This window comes from Narcine bancroftii, chromosome 4, assembly GCF_036971445.1.
Source record: "Narcine bancroftii isolate sNarBan1 chromosome 4, sNarBan1.hap1, whole genome shotgun sequence".
Taxonomy (NCBI): Eukaryota; Metazoa; Chordata; class Chondrichthyes; order Torpediniformes; family Narcinidae; genus Narcine; species Narcine bancroftii.
The window spans coordinates 290,210,982-290,230,958 of record NC_091472.1 but is presented as its reverse complement, the minus strand read 5'-3'; the positions used below and the strand labels follow the sequence as shown (position 1 = coordinate 290,230,958).

General features: G+C 36.7%; 1 long non-coding RNA gene across 1 annotated transcript in view; it reads left to right on the top strand.

The window, feature by feature from the left end:
- LOC138760160 (uncharacterized) overlaps positions 1-2,685 on the top strand; it is a 32,054-nt gene extending 29,369 nt beyond the window's left edge. The window contains exon 3 of the long non-coding RNA XR_011355474.1: positions 2,179-2,685. This is a non-coding gene — a long non-coding RNA (uncharacterized lncRNA). The remainder of the gene's footprint in view (positions 1-2,178) is intronic.
- Positions 2,686-19,977: the final 17,292 nt, after the last annotated feature.

The following is a 19,977-nucleotide window of genomic DNA, read 5'->3' as shown; positions in this document are numbered from 1 at the left end:
AGTGTCATATTACACAAAATCACTTTTGTTTTCTTTAAGATTTGCCATCAGAGAAAGAGAAGCAAAAGACCATTCTCCACACCCACCCCCCCCGAGTCACCAAGTGTACATGGATTTGCTCCTGCAGCCTTTGTAGTCACACAGCATCTAGTCCAAATCATCAACAATCTGAGCTCTAAATCTGAGCCTCCGATATGATGAGGAATCCTTCACCACCCTCCGCACACTCTTGCATTCTGGTTCCAATATCTGGTACTCCTTCAACCAGTTTTGAGCCAGTCTGCAGCCTGGTTCGAGTACTTTGACCGCATTCTCCAGTGGCCCACAGCCTGCATGGATTCCTTGCCTTGAGTCACCAACAGCCCACCACCTGTGTGGTTCCTTCAGTTGCAGAACCTCTCACTGGTTCACCACCATGGTCATTGCCCTGTGGGTCATCGCTTCTGCTTCTTCTCAGATGGGGGTTGGTCTCCCCATTACAGGTGCCCTGTACCAGTCCTCCACTTCCTCTCATGGCTGCCATCAGCAGTTGTGGTCTTCTTTGGAATATTAAGCTCACCAGTAAGTTCTTTCTTCTTAATGATGTTCCAAACTCCTAAGATTTGGGCAATGTCTCTTACTGATTTATTCTTGTTTTTCAACATAATAGCATTTTTGACCTCATTGGCACGACTCTGGTCCTCATGTTGAAAAATGACAATTACGGTCTCCAGAGGTGAACAAAAGCTTAGCAGCAAGCCAAGCTCTCTGATACCTGCACCAATGAAGCAATTAAACATACCTTAGTAATTATAAACACCTGTGATGCCAAATGTCCCAAACATTACAGTGCTCTAGAATGGGGAAACTATGTATAAAAAGTGTAATTTATACATGGTCAAACCTAAAATGTATTCAAATAACCTTGAATAAAATCTGGAATGTGCACTTTAATTCCATGTGAATTTTTTGATTATAAATTTAAAACTGTGGAGCACAGCGGCAAATAAAGGAAAAGGTGTCTTTGCCCCAAACATTATGGAGGACCCTGTATATACTTGTGATCACCTGCTAGGGCAAGGTCACCAAATAAGAGGCTGTCTAGCCCGCTCTGTCTGTCGTTACACTTTCATGACCAAGTAAGCAACATTTTCATAGGACTGGCCAAATAGGTTGGAGGGAAGACTGATATTGGTGAATTGACGACATTGAGAGATAGCAGTCAGGACCCCTGGAGACTAACTAACCGCAAGGGAATAGGAAGAATCAGCGAGAAACTAATATTTAAATGAACTGAGAAAAGAATACAAAAAAAAACTAGAAGCCAGAAAATATTATCCCTTCTCAGCCCATTGATTTAATTTGTAGCAAAGTGCAGAACTTGCCATGCCAGAATGCGGTAGCTGAGTCACACTAGCCAATTTTTAATACTGAGTTAATATCAAGTCATAAACTACTGTTCAGCAGAACAGAAGACTGCCCAAAGAATTATGGTCCAATAACCTGCAGATCAATCTAGTTGCTACCCAATGTGCTCCAAATGTTCATTTAGACTAACCCTCCCTCTTATGACCTTAGTTTCAGACTATTCTTAATCTAGAACTACTCAAGTCTCTCAGTTCTCTGCTAATCTTGATTTTTTCTTTTAATATTTCTTCACAATTCCCATCTCCCTGCCTATTTAGTTTAAACCCCCCCCCCCCCTCCACTTATCCACCTCACTGGGTTGCTATATTGAAATACCATGATAGAGCAGGTTTACTGATCCATTAACCCACTGATAAAGTACAACTTTGAATTATATTTAAACATAATTAGAATGGTCATGTTAGATCTCTGTTCTTGGGGTTTAAGTGCTAGGTTCTGCAACAGTGAAAACAGGAGGTACAGTATATTGATCTATGTTTCACTACATGTTCTGATAAATCACAAGACAATTCTGACTTTTCTATTTAATATAATTAGTCATAAAACGCTGACCTCTTTGATAATGAACAGCTACACAGTTTTCAATTACAACTGTCAATGGGTAAAAATAAACTAATTTGGTTCTTCTGCACAATTCTATTTATTTGTACAATAATAGCTAGTGATGGCCTGTCAATATCAGTTAGAGAGAAAAAAATCCTATGTGCATTAACAACACATTATGATCCTATGCGACCTTAGCATTTATTTGTGTCTCTTCTTTCCTTCCAGGTCGCTTACAAGTACCAGGAGATGCAGTGTGCATTCTGCAAAACATTCATGCATGACAAGTATTCTTATTCAGTAACAGTGCACAGTAAAGAAGACCACCCTGAATTTTAGCCGACCAGCTTTCCATCATTAATGACCTATAGCACCTTATTCACACTTTAATTAAATTTAAAAAAACATGATTGTAAAGGAAACATTGGAAGTTGAGCTTGGAAAGCTGTGGGTTTGTGACTGTTTAGACCTCCATATTTCTGTTAATACTTCACATGGTCTTTTTTTTCCCAAGAGTGGGAATGCAACACTGAATGACTGCTTTTTCAATTTTTTTTTAAATAGGAAATTACTAATTGACCCCGCAAAAAGAACCTAAATGTATTGTGCAAACTCTTATTGGATGCAAAATGCTTTGAAGGAGCTCTGTAATCAAAACATGATAAAACACATAATGCCTGCATTTAATACTTGTGTTACATCAGCACCAAAAGTAATGAAGTGTATTCGACATGTGCGGGGGGGGGGGGGGGGGGGGAAATACTTCAAATTATTGATGGAATCATTTCCATATTGGAAAGAAGAAATAAAATGTAGATTGCCAGCCATTTCTACGCCTCTAGTGTTGGATTAATAATCGACTAAGCATTTCATCAAGGATATTGGAAGACATTTTGAATGATTTAGTCAAAATAATTGCCAGAGGAATGTCATGTAAACATACAAGTAGCAAAATACCATCGACACTGAAAATCAGAAATAAATGCATAAAATGTGGGAAGTGCTCAGCAAGCGGGGTAGCAACTGTAAAAAGAAAGAATTAATATTTCACTTGATGAGCCTACATCTGAACACATTAATATTAATTTATTTTTGCCAGGAGCAATTAAACGGTATTCAAAACAAAATATAACACCGAAAATGGCTCCCAGCAAAAAAAAATCTGAAGAAACTAGCTCCATTGAGAGTTACTTCAATTTAAGTTCCTGTTGACCCAATGCAATTTAAATAGGCTGTTGAATATGTTGTGGCAAATAAAGAGTTATGGTCAATAGCAGTTTTAAATAACAGCTCAAAATCTCAGGTTCCCTCACCAAAATTATAATCAAGGATATTTGCTTTGCTTCATTTTCTAGTAACCCATTTCTATTTAATGCCATTTATTAATCTATTAATCCTTGTGTTGTTGACAAGGCTGTCAATGCCAACAGTTATTGTCCATTCCAAAGCACCCTTGAACTGAAGAGATTGGAAGTCAAACTGTTACGAGCCCAGAGGACCCCAAATCCCAGCAGCAATAGATATTCACCAAGACAAAAGGTTACTTAAGCAAAAGTTGCTTTTAATTATCTTTAAACATGAAAACAGGATCACATTTTAACTTATCACTATTGACTTAACTAACCTAACTTAACCCCCTTCTAATTCTAAGCACGTGCATGTAATGTGTGTGTAAGTTCAGAAAAGTAGTTTGGTTCACAGTCCAATCTCACCTCATTCCTCCAAGTTAATTGGTGGCAGGCAATTCTTATCCTGTGCACAGAATTTAACATTTATAAAGTTCATCAGGATTTGGTGCTTGTAAGGTAAATGGTTACCATTCAAGAATGTTCTTGTCAGTTCTCATAGAGGAATTTGATGTTCCAGGACATCCACAACTGATGTACTTCTATTAGCCACTCCAGTGTCTTGCTGATAAAACTTTTTCCCTCGGGGTTCTCCAGATGATACCCTCTTTCTTTCAGATCACCACAGAATGAGTTTTTTTTGTTTCCATTATTCCATGAGAAACATTAAACAGCCAGTCCTCTCCTCTTGCATAAACAACAAGGGCTTTGTCCAGGCTGAACTAAGCACTCACAACCCGTCTTCCAAAATGGGTTTTCCACAAGCTTTCCAGCTTGTCCTGGTTCAGTTCCAGTTTCTGCTGGTGACTGTAAAACTATAGAACTGATCTCTGTGTGTGTGTGTCTCTCTCTCTGTCTCTGTCTCTCTCTCTCTCTCTCTCTCTCTCTCTCTCTCTCGTGGAGAAAAAGCCTGTTTGACTCTCTCTGCTTGCAAAACCACATGACCCTCTTAGAACAGCAAGTTCCCCTCCAGACTGTCTGTGGCTCCAACAAGCTCTTTCATCTGTTGCCTTTTTGTAAACAACAGTCCATTAGTGAAGTCTCTTGGGCATTCTCCAAAGCTTTTCCAAAGACTCTGAGGCCCCGACATGTCGAGCACTAGCAGAGCTCCAGTAATTCTAAATAAGATCTGTTTTAAAGTGTTTGTATGTGACCTATGCCAACAAACCCTGCCCCAATTTATCTCTGAAAACATATCTATATTCTGTCACAAAGCCCATCGGTGACACTGGAGTTACCAGAGAAAGTAAAGACTGCAGATCCTCTCCTCTGATGGACATTCATGAACTAGGTAGATTTTTACAACAATCCATTAAACTGTATCCATTGTTATGGAGCCTAGAATATTTAGTAAATGTAAAATAAAGTTTTAACAACTTGAATTTAAATTCCCCAGTTGTCATGATGGAATTTGAAGAATATGAGGGGATCTTATAGAAAGTCTTGGATAATATAGAAGTAGGTAAGTTGTTTCCAAACTAGGCTACATAGCCTCAAGATTCAGGGTAATGAATTTCAGATAGAAAACTGCTTTTTCCAGAGGTGGTGAATCTGTGGAATTTGCTGTCCATGGGAGGAGTGGATGGACCTCAGTAAATATTTTTAAGACAAGGTTGGGTTCTACGTAGTAAGAGAATTAAGGGATATGGGGGAAAAGGCAAGTAAGTGGAGATGAGCTCATTATCAGATTAGCCATGATCACATTGAATGGCAGAACAGGCTTGATGGGCTGAATGGCCTACTCCTCTCCAATTTTTTTTGTGTTCTTATTCAAAGTAGTGTGGTGACCAGTCCAGGTACATTAGCACAAGGTTGTAATTTTCTTGCTGGGTGTTGTAATGGATTTCCTCAATATGAGATGTCCCAAATATTCAATGATCTATCACTGGCATCTGCACACTGGCATTGAGAAAAGTGATGCAAATTAAGCAACACCTTTTACTCTTCTTTGACAATGTCTTTGAACATCTTAGAACCAATAAAGTGTTTCTGAAATGTAATTTTTGCTGCAAAGTGGAAAGAGAATGATCAATTTTTGCACAGCCAGCTCCAGCAGGCCAATATAATTATGTGGCCCCTGATGTTAAGTAATTGTTACTTCTGAGTAGGATAGAAAATATAATTAATTGGAAAGGAAAGTGTAAGCATTCCAAATTAATGCCCAGTAACTGACAATAACAAGAGACCATCGGTTGCCTGTAAAGTTTGTGCCTGGGCTGCTCATGTTGGGTAAGTCAATATTTTTTTAGCTCACAGAACAGTTTAAAATAATAAAATTTGTGGGAAAGGATTGTGATCATCTGATAATATCCATCAATGTAAAACAGCAGTGGTGCAATAAATATTGGCAAATGTACCATGTACTGAATTCATTTTCATAATTCATTGTGTTGAAATCTATGTCTACCTGCAGTTTTTTTTAAGTGTATTTTTTGAAATACCAGGAAAGAAAGTTTATTAGAATTTAGAAATGTATCTCCATTTTTTTGTAGATCACTATTGTTTTATCATTAATATCTTCTGATGTCACTGTGCAAAAACATAATGTTCAAGTGACTTAAAAAGAAGGGGATTGTTTTACATTGTGTTAAATTACCTTCCAAGCTGAGGATTAGGAATTTTAGAAGCACCTGGTTTGCAGTGCTGAAGGTGAGGGAGTTGGCAGTCAATGCTGGTGCTATGACACCTTCCTCCTTGTATATTATTAATTTTGGGTTTCATGTCTACACCCACAGCAAGAAATCTGTTCCTCCTCCTTTCAATTCTCCCCAGGAAGCAGTGGAGTATAGAATGATGAAGTTATGTTATCACATTCAAAAAAACCCAAACTACTGGAGGAACTCAGCAGATTGAGCAGCATCTGTAGTAGAAAAGAAATTGTTGGGGCAGGGTGGTCAATGTTGTCTAGAATGACATTTGCAGGACCTTTGATAAGCTCTTGCATGGTCTGGAAGGTCAGATTGTAAGTTATCCAGGATGATCTGGTCAATCGGATACTGAATTGGCAAGATGGTAGGGGATAGAAGTTAATAGTGGAGTGTTTTTACTTAGATTGGAAGGTTGTGATGAATGGGATCAATGGATCAACTATTATTTGTCATCTCTATTAATGACTTGGATGACATTGCAGAGAGCATGACTAGTAAGTGTGCGGATGTGACCAAAATCAGTGGCATATGAGATCTGGAAGAACTAGGAAATTGGGCAAAGAAATGGCCAATGGAATTTAACTCAGACAAGTGTGTGATATTACGCTATGGTAGATTAGACCAAGGCAGGACTTGTCCAGTGAATAGCAGGATCCTGGAGAGTGCTTAAAAAAACAGAGAGATTTAGGCTACAGGTATGTAGTTCCATGAACGTGGTGACACAGATAGACAGGATGGTAAAGAAAAGACATTTGCTCATCTTCAGCAGTCAATGCACAGAATACAGGAGCAAAGGCATCTTGTTAAAACTCTTTAAGCCATTGGTAAAACCACATTGAGTATTGCATATAGTTTTGGTCAGGAAGGATGTTATGAAGCTGGAAAGGGTGCAAAAAAAAAAAGGTTTGTGAAAATGTTTGCCCATCTTTTCTATTAGTTTTTCTCTTCCCTAATCTCAAAACACCTTCTGACTCCCTCTCCCCATCCGACTAAACATCCTTCTCTCAATTATCCGACTAAACATCCTTCTCTCAATTATTCCATTCATTCATCGCTTTTCTTCCATTTCCTCTCAAACATCCTGAGAATCACTCTTGCTGACTCAGTGTCCCAGAATTTCCTGTTTGAACACTGCCTGAAAATGTCGGCTTGAAACATAATGAGAGGCTGAACAAGCAGTGATATTTCTCCCAGGAGCAGAGAGGACTTAGAGGTTTGTAAAATCACGAGGGATATAATATGGCCAACTGTTGTACCCTTTTTCCCCAGAATAGGGAAATATAAAATGAAATGGCCTGGAGTGGAAAGATTTAAAAGGCACCTTTAGTTCAAATGAGATCATTTTTGGAATGAGCTGTGAGAGGAAGTGATAGAAGTGGGGCTATTGTAACATCAAAAAGGCACTAACAGATACATGGATAGGAAAGGGTTAGAGGAAAATAAGCCAAATATAGGCAATTGGGACTGACTTTATCAGTTAAGTTGGGCCAAAGACCTGTTTTCCATGATGTAGAATACTATGATTAAATAAGATGCTGCTCAACTGCTGAGATCCTCAAAAGTTGTGTCTTGTTTGAGATTCCAGTATTGAAGCTCTCTCACATCGCTACAATAACGTCAGACAATGAAATCTTTGCTTCCTGAATACCTTTGGGGTATATTTTAAGGATTTTGGGCCGCTGATCATAAAAATCATCTTAAAATTTTCCTATCACATACCATTTTTTAGATATAACCTATTTTTGTGATTTCCTGACATATTTTAATTCTACTTCAAGCATACAAAAGCATGAAGTTTAACATGACATTGAAAATTAATTTTCTGCATTCGCACTTGGACTTCTTCCTCGCTGATTTTTGTGCCGTCGGTGACGAACATTGCGACAATGAAAAAGTGGAATCAGGGCAACTGAAATCTATCATTGCTGACCGACTATTGTTGGACATTGACACGAGAGGCATCAGAGATGATGAGAACAAATGAAAATAAGCAGCAAAACATTTTTAAGTCAGTTAAACTACATAATGTGTCAGAATCATTATGCAATTAAACATGCTAAATTCATTAAATGTTAATGTTTCTCCAACTTCCTACATGATATGTAATACAGCAAACCTTTGTGCTCAGTTTGATTGCCAATTCTCTTTCAGAAAGCAAACCATTTGACAAAAATTATTGTCAATGTAATTTGTCCTTTAGCTTGGTGCCATCCATGCAATCAATGAAGAGGGTGGATTGAAATATCAATGTTATTCCTTGTTCCTCATCTTCTCCTGAAGAGTGTGGGGTGAACATAACTTTTACTGCTGCACTGACGTTTCAAGGTGACATTAGAATAGGATTGAAACCAGAAAAGTTGAGTATATTTTATTCTAGACATTTACAGCTCTTCTAATTATCCCTCTACTCTTTATTAACACTCTCACTTCCCAATAATTTTTGCCTCTTCCAGATACTGACTTACCATGTGATCATCTAAGTACCCCACCCCAAATTGAGTGGTTTCCTCGCATCTTATCTTTTCCACTTCCATGTCCTCCCCAACTCCTTGCCTTCTGTTCTTCTCCTCTCCTCTGGATATCCTGATCCCTTTTTGACTCTTTTCAACATTACGAGATTTGTTGCTCTACATTTAATCCTCTGCACATTCTCTGCCTCTTTGCCCATCTTTTCCATTAGTTTTCCTTTTCCCTAATCTTAAAACACCTTCTAACTCCCTCTCCCCATGCCACTAAACATCCTCCTCTCAATTATCCCATTTGTCCATTGCTTTTCTTACATTTCCTGAGAATAATTCTTGCTGACTCAATGGCCCTGAATTTACTTCTCGATCACTGCCTGACAATGTGTACAGCTTTTCCTAATTCTCCAAACTAAATTAAGTGACCCATTAACATTTCCTCAAATTGTTTTTGGATGTGAATTGTTTCCTGTATCTCTTTCCAGCTGGCAGGTCTGCATTGTTCTTGCCTCATGATCCATCTCCTTTGGAATTTTGTCTTCAGTCTAAAAATGTATTAATTATTATAAATGCAGCAAATGTTCAGCACAGTTCAGTTCATTATTTAGCTAAATTAATGGCAATAAATTCACTCACTCGAGATGCGGTTGCAACGTCCAATGCACATACAACATACCAGAACCTTGTGTCCTTCGCTGTTATGCCCCGAAGATGAAACTGGGTTTCAGCCTGAATAAGCCAAACCCAAGGTTGATGGGTCCAGAAAGGAGGCAAGTGAAGGCCAATTGTGTTAACTGCTGCCATGGTAGCTGCTGCTCCTGTAGTTGCGTCCATTTTGACTGTAGACTCAGGTTTCGGCTGAATCTTACAGTTGGGGGTCACCAATTGTAGTGGCTACTACGGTCGAGCTACTGAAATAATACAAAAACACACGCCAGACTTGTCAACTGAAGACTGATTTATTCAAGGTTTACAAGCTTCTTTTATATACTTCATGTCCCGGGCTCAACGAGACAAGATGGGACGTCACAATGAGATTGCTGCCGATCCACGGGACTGGCAGGTTTAAATTTAGCCTTGTCAGTGTCCCGTGCCTTTTGGCAGGAGACTCAACAGCCCAACGCACCATTTCTTGGCACTCGGTATATCTTGTGTGTGGTCCTGGTGAGTAGGCAGGTGTTCGCATTATGGTTCCGCACGCCCGCAGAACCACGCTGGCGACAGCTGCGTGCCCACTCGGCCCGCTACATGGCCGCTACACAGGTTTATCTTGTTTTAAAATTGGGAAGCTGCCTGCATTATATTGTGCATTATTAGCATGTGCTAATATTTGTATGTTAACCTCAGAAGGCAGGAAAGCACAGTGCTGCAGCAAGGGTAGCATATTTTCCACAGAGAGGAGAGCTAACATCTTGGTTGAATTGGGATCAATCATGACCTTAGATGCTATCTATGTAGAAATTGGACACACCCCCTGTGAATTTGTGGGTATAGTCTGCTTTTTCCACACATCCCAAAGGCACGAATTGCTTGGCCACTGTAAATTGTGCCTAATATTTAATTGAATGGTTGAATCTATAGGAAGGAGTTGAATTTTTTTTTAAAAAAAAGGATGTGTAGAATTAATGTTAATGTCATTGGAGGATCAGTTTAGTGGGCCAAAGGGTCTGTTTCTGTGTTATATGACACTGATTCTTCAAGTCTATTTTTTTTTACTATATATATTTTTTTTTACTTGAATGCCTTACAGTATGGATTCTACACCGCATTCTTTGGCTTGGCTTCGCGGACGAAGATTTATGGAGGGGTATGTCCACGTCAGCTGCAGGCTCATTGGTGACTGACAAGTCCGATGCGGGACAGGCAGGCACGGTTGCAAGGGAAAATTGGTTGGTTGGGGTTGGGTTTTTCCTCCTTTGTCTTTTGTCAGTGAGGTGGGCTCTGCGGTCTTCTTCAAAGGAGGTTGCTGCCCGCCGAACTGTGAGGCGCCAAGATGCACGGTTGGAGGCGAGATCAGCCCACTGGCGGTGGTCAATGGGGCAGGCACCAAGAGATTTCTTTAGGCAGTCCTTGTACCTCTTCTTTGGTGCACCTCTGTCTCAGTGGCCAGTGGAGAGCACCGCATTAATGGTAAAATAAAAATACCCTGTATTATCCAATTGCTCGCAGGTGTAATTAGTTAATTTTTTTAAGTGTTGTTTTATAGTTTTCCATTCACTCATCTATCTGCCAAATATGATAGCTTCAAAAGAAATCAAAATTGTTCAATTATTTAAGGTAATATATTTAGCATAACACAAGCAACAATAAGCAGAGGGCAATTTTGAGTTGAGAGCAGGTGCCAAAAGATGTATATTTTAAAATTCATTATTTATAGAAATCTATGGATTCACATTTTCCAGTGCTATGTGCAAGTATAATCCTACACTCGGAAGAGGAAAATGGTGGTAGTGATGTTGAACTAAAAATACAGCAAGTGCAAAGGTACATAAAGGGTATACTGAAGCTCTCACAGTTCTGTCATGCATGTGCTAAGAATATTGATAACTGCATTCTACAATAATGCAAAAATAATGGCAATGATTAATAATCCACATGAACAATATCATGCATATTTCCCAAATAGTCAATGCCAGATTGGTCTGATAGTTCAAAATTAATTTTCTAATAAAAGCAGAAAAAAAAATTGCCAACATAATCCAACATGACCACAAACATTCCAAATCCTTAGCAATATTTGACTGTACTATTTTGAAGACTGGAATCAGATGTAACCTAATGCTATTCAGAATGATAAAAATGTACATATTAATACATCAATAATGCATGGCATCTGTTTTTACTTTTTGCTTGGCAAATTGCCAAAAGCTATATATAGTTTTGTCATGGCAACATGTGACAGAATTTGTGCAGAGACATTGCAAAGCTCAGCAAGTTTAAAGAATTACTTTCAGACTCTACACTTCAATTCTTTTTTAGTCAATGTTCCAATGCTTCATTTTCTCAGGGAATGATGTTTATAAATAAATCATTGTTATCTTTGAATTCTACTGCACTTCCTTTTTCTGTGTAACTCAATAGATATAACATTGAAGCTGGTGCTATTAGTGTATGAATCGCTTGGGGAATATTTCTATTTCAAGAATTAAGATGGGGGTTGAAATCACAATACAGAATTAGTGACTTGAAAAATGTTTAGTTCCTAACACCACTAATAAATGGAAGCTCTGTAACATATTTAACCATCTCTAAATTAAGGTTCATATAATTAAATAATATCACACATTATTGTCAATTGTTTATCTTATGAACAAAAATTGTAAAGTACTGAGCAATATGTACGATGAGTATTACCCACAAATTGTCAAACAGCAGTAGAATGATACTCAATATGAACAAAGCAGAAAGTATCTCAAATCCAGTTACCATACCAAAAGAAAAGAATTGAGGAGGAGTGATTAAATCCTTATTCAAAGTTAGGAGGTTTTCTAGGAATACTGAGCAATAGAAATAGCAAGTTTTTTAGAACAGTGATAGACTTTCAGCCCATCATATCCAAGCTGATCCATTTCCCATTCTACACTAATCTCATTTGAGCTTATACTAGATTTGTATCCTTCTATCTCTTGCCTATTCAAGTGCCTGTCTTGATTACTCTTCAATAATTACCTTTAATTTTCATCACCCAGCAAGATAAACTTCCAGCATGGATCAGTACGTGAAATTAAGATGTTGTGACCATTACAGAGACTTGGCCGACTCAATGTCAGGATTGGCTGAAGCAGATGCTGGGATGTAGATGTTTCGAAAGAGATAGGAAGGGAGGTAAAAGAAGGGGTGGTGCATAACTAATCATGGATCATATCACAGGAGTTATGAGCATTTACAAAAGCATAGCCTTCTGAGGGAAAGCCAGCATGGTTATGTGAGGGACAGGTCATGACTCAAAGGCCCAATTGAGTTTTTGGAAGAAGTAATAAAATAAATTGATGAAGGTAGGGTGGTAGATGTGGTGTATCTGGATATGCAGAGAGCAGAGGGTAATTTTTTTTCATTTCAAAATGAAGACATACAGCCAGTAACAGGCCATTTTGGCCCATGAGTCTGTGCCACCAAATTTACATCTTATTAACCTACACCCTTGGTATGTTATGAATGGTGGGAGGAAAGCGGAGGCCCTGGAGAAAATCCACGCAGATACGAGGAGAACAGGCAAACTCCTTATAGACAGCATGGGACTTCAACCCCAGTCTGGTTCCGATCACTGGAGCTGTAAAGATGTTGTGTTAACTGCTACACCTAGTGTGCCACCCAGTAGTAGATGGAACAAACTCTGCCTGGACGACAGTAATTAGTGGAGTTTTGCAGGGATCAGTTCTCGGACACCTGCTCTTCATGATTTATGTAAATGACCTGGACGAAAAAGTGGAAGGATTGGTCAGTAAGTTTAGAGATTACTTGAAGGTTCAAGGTGTACTTCACAGTGTAGAACAGGGGACGTTACAAAATGCCATGAGAAGCACCATGTACCTTATCGACTCACACTGGATTAATTTTTTTAAAGTCTATATTAAGAAAAGTTTTCTTAATAAAAATCACTCTAAAGTTCATTTAAGATAATTAACGAAAGAAAAAAATATGTCGCCTAAAAAAGAAAAGACTCCAAAATTAACACCTTCAAAAAAATCAGACGAGAGGAAAAAAGAAAGAAGTCGGGCTTACCTTGTCGAGGAAGCAGGCCACTAAAGTCCTCTCCAGATCCACTGGTGAAGTCACTGGTAAGTGACCTTCCTTCAGAGCCTTCTTGAAGCCTTCAGGCAGGCGTGGCACAGAAGAAAAATGTTGGAAAAAAAACAATGTCCCTTAAAGGTGCAGTCTGGCATTTTGATCTCTGAACAAGGAGATATTTCTCCAGTGGAAGAGACTTCAGAAGAGTATGAGAATGAAGAATAAATGCCAAGTTCAGAAGAGGAACGATTTAGAGGCAAGAAAAATATTTTTTTTTAAAAGAAATGAATAAGATTGAGACTAAAATAGGTGGACTTACCTTAACTTTGGGGAATAATTTTAAATTGCTGACTGCAGAATTGAGGCAAGTTAAAACTGATATGACAGTTAAAGTGGATAATGCTTTAAAGGTGATAAATAACGCCTCAGAGAGTCGATACATTGAAAAACAAGATTCAAGATGTTCATGAAGAAATACAATGTATTGAAGAAAGGTCTAACATGTCTAAAGGTATGATGACCAGTTTGATTTCAATGAATGAAAAACTGTTGGAAAAAGTTGATATTCTGGAAAATTATACTAGCAGAAATAATGTTAAAATAGTGGGAATGTCTGAAGCTAAAGAAGGAGAAGATGTGATTCATTTTTTTCAAGAATGGATACCGAATATAGTTGGAGAGGAACATTTTGAGGATAAGATTTTAATTGAGAGAGACCATAGAGCTTTGAGACCAAAATCAGGTCCAAGCCAGAGACCCTGATCTAGCGTAATTAGATTTTTGAACTATCAGGATGGACAGGCTTCTTGGTTTGGTGGTGAGAAAAGCTAGAGAACGTGGAGCTATGAAGGGGATAAGACTTTTTTTTAATCCAGATTTGAGCCAAGTTCTATTAAAGGAGAAAATTTAATCCAGTTAAGGAAGCTGTATATGATAAAGGTTATAAATTTCTTTGGCATTATCCAACTACTTTGAAAATATTTGTACCAGATCAATACAATGTGTTTTTAGAAGCTATGTAAAAGCTGAAGAATACACTCAGAATTTGTCCAGAATTCAATTAACAGAGGGTACTGATTTGTTGCAATGAATTTGTTGTATAAAGACAGGGGGTGTTATTCCCCTCCTTTTTTTTTGCTTTTTTCTTCGCTTTGACAGATGAAGAATTTTTATAGTAGATGTAACTGTTGGTTAGACAAAAAGTTTTTTTCCCTGCAAGGCTCAAGGAATGTGTTAATTTGATATCTGGTGATCACATGAGTTTTCGTGGTTTGCACATGACCTGTAAAATGGGGGGAGATAGGGCTTGTTTCTTTCGCACTTGGGGAGGGATTTTTGTTTCGATTTTCTTTTCTTTTTTTAATAATTAACTATAATGTTTTTACTTTGAATAACCTTAATGTTTTTGGATTGCAGACAATGACGTTCATGACCAAATTAATTTGTGCGAATTCTTCCTGGATAGGAGTGATGAAAAGAAGTTTATAAATTTTATAAATAAGGAAAATGAATAAAGCAGTTAAGATTATGAGTTTTAATATTAATAGGTTTAATGGGTAATTAAAAGAAAGAACATTTTGTCATATTAAGAAATTGGGAGTAGATATTGCTTTTTTGCATGAGACTCATTTAATTAAAAAAGAACACTTAAAATTAAAAAGAGATTGAGTAGATCATGTAGTTTTCTCTTCATTTAATTTTAAAGCTGGTGGGGTAGTAATTTTATTTAAGAAAAATCTGCCAGTTAAGTTTCAAAATGTAATTACAGACACGGCAGGTAGATATGTAATGATAAATTGTCAATTTTTTTCAGAGAAATAGACTGTTAAATATATATGCACCAAATATAGATGATGAAAAATTTATACAAGATACTTTTTTGAATTTGGCAGTTGTTCATGAAAATATTTTAGTAGGGGGAGATTTTAATTTTAGTTTAGATCATCAAGAACAGCTACATTTAATGAAGGATTTAAACTTAATTGATAAATGGAAAAGGATACATCTTAGAGATAGAGATTATTCTTTTTATTCCAATAGATTTGATACATATTCTAGAATTTTTTTTGCTTTTTGCTCAAAATCAATCAAGAATTTTGAATATTGAATATAAAATAAGAATATTACCTGATCATTTTCCATTGTTGATTTAACTGGAATTTTCTGAAAAGCAACAATCAGTATATAGGTGGAGATTAAATTCTTTATTATTGAACAAGGAAGATTTTTGTATTTTTATAAGACAACACGTCAAATTGTTTTGTGATACAAATTTATATTCAATTAAAGATGAGTTTATTATTTGGGATGCATTAAAAGCTTCTTTAAGAGGTCAAATCATAAGCTACTCAAAAAATTAAAAAGGAATATATAAAAGATATAGATAAATTAGAGAAAGTAATAACCGTATTGGAAAAAGAAATTCAAAATTCAGCGTCAGAGAATAAATATAGGTTTAACTAATATGAAATTACAATATAATACAATGTTTACATATAGAACAGGGAAAAAATGGTATTACGGTCTCAGTAGAAATATTATGAATTAGGAGGAAGCTCTCATAAAGTTTTAGCTTGGCAATTAAAAGCAGAACAGACTTCTAGAACAATTAATGCAATACAACAAAATAACAATTAAGTGACATTTAAACCATCAGAAATAAATGAAACCTTGAAGGAATTTTATACACATCTGAAATATACATCTGAATTGTTGCAAGATGAAATGGTTATAGATGATTATTTGTCACAAATTATACTACTGACAATAACTGAGATATACAAAGATAATTTAGGTAGTCTTTTTACTGAACAAGAGGTCTATGGTGCACTTAATTGTTTACAAAATAATAATTATCCTGAAAAAGATGGATTTCCAGTTGAATTTTATAAAAAATTTAAAGAAGGTAATGGAACAAGCCTTTAGATTGCACAATCTTCCAGAAATTTTTCAACAACAATAATTATGGTTATTCCTAATAAAGATAGAGATCCATTAAAACCAGATTCATATAGACCTACTTCATTGTTAAATATTGACTATAAAATTATAGCAAAGGTATTAGCAAATAGAATTGATGATTATCTTCCTGAATTAATAAATATGGATAAAATGGGTTTTGTTAAAAATAGAAAAACTTTTGAAAATATAGTAAGGTTATTAAGTATAATTCATTTAGCACAAAAGAAAAAAAGACTAAAGTATAGCTTTTGATAGGTTAGAATGGGATTTTTTAAATTTAAAGTTTTGAGTAAGTTTGGTTTTGGACCCAATTTTGTAAATTGGATCAAAGCTCTTTATAAAAATCCTGAGGCTAAAGTAATGGACAGGTATCTCATTCATTTAATTTGACTAGATCAAGTAGACAGGGATGTCCTTTATCTCCAGATTTGTTTGCTTTGGCTATAGAACCTCTTGCACAAAGGATTAATATTGATCAACAGTTGAAAGGGTTTGTAGTAAATCAGACTGAATATAAGATTAGTTTATTCACAGATGATATGTTGGTATATTTAACTCAACCACAATTATCACTTCCTAGACTTTATAAGCAGTTGATGGAATATGGAAAAGTTTCAGGATATAAAATAAATTGGGACAAAAGTGAGGTAATGGAATTGGTACGGGGGATTACTCAAATGTCAAAAAGATTTCAAATTTAAAAGGATAGATAAGACTAAATATTTAGGTACATGTACAGATAATAATTTGAAACATTTATATCAATTAACTTATATTCCATTATTTAAGAAATTTAATGAAGATTTTTAAAAGTGGGTAAAGTTACCTATTACTTTAATTGAAAGTGTCAATTGTATTAAAATGAATATTTTTTTCAAGAATTCAATATTTATTTGACTTTACCCATCTCCATACCTCAAATGTTTCTTCAGACTCTAAATAAACAAGTTAGGAAATTTCTTTGGAAAGGAAAAATGGCAAGAAAATCATTAGAAATATTAACATGGAAATATGAATTATGAGGATTACAGATTCCTAAATTTAAGAATTATTATAATTATTAGAATTTATTATAATAAAGCACAATTAAGATTTCTTGGTTCCTTATTTGGAAAAATTAAACCTTCAATGGTGGAAATTGAATTAAATAAGATCGAAGAAACTATACCTGAAGAATTTATTTATAAATGTGAACCAAGGTTGATGACCACTGATAGGGATGCTCCATGACTGAAGCATTTACTTAATATTTGGAACAAAATTAAATTATAAATTTATGGAAATTTTTTTCATTAAAAATTCCATTGATTAACCCTTTTTCAATAGATAATTCTTTCTTGAATATTTGGAATAATAAAGGAATTTCTAAATTAGGAGATTGTTATAATAGTGTTAGGCTGATGTCATTTGATCAATTAAAAATTAAATATGATATTACTCATAATACACTTTTTTGTTATTTTCAAGTAAGAGCTTACCTAAGAGAGAAATTAGGATTGGATATGATTTTAAAATATTCAACACATTTAGAATGGTTAATTGTTCATGGAATAGCTAAAAAAAATATTTCAATAGCATATATGATGTTATAAGAAAAAAAAACACCTAAATTAGATTTAAGTCAAAAGAAAGATGGGATCAAGATTTAAATATATCAATAGATCAGCAGGTTTGACAAGATTTATTTAAAGACGTTATGTCTAATACTATTAATGTAACATATAGATTACTTTATTATAAATTTTTACACCAATTGTACATTACACCTCTAAACTGAAATCAGATATAATGGATCAATATTTTAGATGTGGAAAAGATCATGGAACTTTTATTCATTCTATATGGTTCTGTTCAAAGGTTAAACCTTTTTGAATTTCCATTAGTAAGTCTTTATAATGAGTTATGGGTATTGTTTTTCTGTTAAATCCTGAATTATTGCTGATAATTCCCAAATTGCCTTTATCAAATTTTCAATTGAAATTTGTTACATTAGTTTTGGTAATAGCAAGGAAATGTATTGCTGTTACTTGGAAATCAGACATTTCATTAACATTAGGAAGATGGCAAGCAGAGATTCAAAGTTGTATTCCATTAGATAAAATTACATACAATATGATGGGTAAATGTTCTGTATTTTTACAGATTTGGAGCCTGTATGCTTGAATAATGGGATTAAAATTATTAATATTTCCTTTGAGTCCTCCAGACCAGTGAAGTCTTCCCTTAAAATGGGTGCTGGTCTTTTATAGAAAATTTTATTTGGGGGGGATCTTTGAGCATCTTCTGAATCAAACCAATTCAATATATAACTATGCTATTATATATTTTAGGTTTTTAGTAGGGTTATTAAGGGTTGGGGAGGGGGTAGAGATTAGTTGGGTTTTCAAGGGTTTTTTAAAATTTTTTTCTATCGTTTCTTTTTCTCTTATATATAAAGCAGCATATATTTGTAAGCTCTGTAATATTGTGATTTATCATTTTATTAATTGTTATAATTGTCATATGTGTTGATTCTAAATAACATATTTTTAAAAAGATATTTTAGAACAGGGATGGGTAACCATGGGCAAGGTCAAGCCTGCGATCCAAATTCATCCAGCCGAGTGCGTGGCTGCCACCCTTGGTGTGAGGCATGGCTCCCCTGATCTTTGTGTGCTCCCTCATCTGTGCATTGGAAGCTCTCCCTCTTTGTGTGTGGTTCCCCTGCCCTTTAATGTCCATGTACCTCACCCTGCCCTCTACATGAGAATTCCCTCTGCCCTCTATGTGAGACTCCACTCTCCCCTGCCCTGGAAACACGCCCCCCCCCCCCCGCCCTCTGCACTGTAGATTCCTCCCCCACCCTCTGCACAAGACTCCTCCCCCACCCTCTGCACAAGACCCCCCTGTTATTCTCCCTCCTCTCATGCTTCATTCTCCCTCCTCTCATGCTTAATTCTCCCTCCTCTCATGCTTAATTCTCCCTCCTCTCATGCTGTCATTCTCCCTCCTCTCATGCTGTCATTCTCCCTCCTCTCATGCTGTCATTCTCCCTCCTCTCATGCTGTCATTCACCTCCCTCTCATGGTGACATTATCCCGCTGTCTGTGAGAGCCTTCTCCTCTGTATGAGAGCCTTCTCCTCTGTATGAGAGCCTTCTCCTCTGTATGAGAGCCTTCTCCTCTGTGTGAGAGCCTTCTCCTCTGTGTGAGGGCCTTCTCCTCTGTGTGAGGGCCTTCTCCTCTGTGAGAGACCCATCTCTTCTGTGAAAGACTCATGTCGGCAAGAATCTCTCTCCCTCTCTCTCCCTCTCTCTCCCTTCCTCGCTCCATCGCTCCGTCTCTCCATCACCACCTTTCTGTAACACTCTTTCAACTTATCTCTGTGTGGTACCTCTCTCTCTCTCTCTCTCTCTCTCTCTCTCTCACTTCCTGTTTCTGTATGTATGAGTCCTTGTCTCTCTACAATCATATGCCTCTCTGTGTTAGATTCCCTCTCCAAGTATTGCACTCCTTCTCTTTTTGTGAATCCTTCTTTTTGTGTGTGGGTCCCCCAAACCTGTGCATAAATCTCCCCCCCCCCCCCGTCACTTCCTCTCTCTCTCTCTCTCTCTCTCTCTCTCTCACTTCCTCTCTCTCTCTCTTTCTCTGTCACTCTCTCTCTCCCTCTCTCTGTCACTTCCTCTCTCTCTCTCTCACTTCCTCTCTCTCTCTTTTCTGTCACTCTCTCTCTCTCTCACTTCCTCTCTCTCTCTCTTTCTCTGTCACTCTCTCTCTGTCACTTCCTCTCTCTTTCTCTCTCTCACTTCCTCTCTCTCTCTCTCTCACTTCTCTCTCTCTCTTTCTCTGTCACTCTCTCTCTCTCTCTCTCTCACTTCCTCTCTCTCTCTCTCTCTGTCACTTC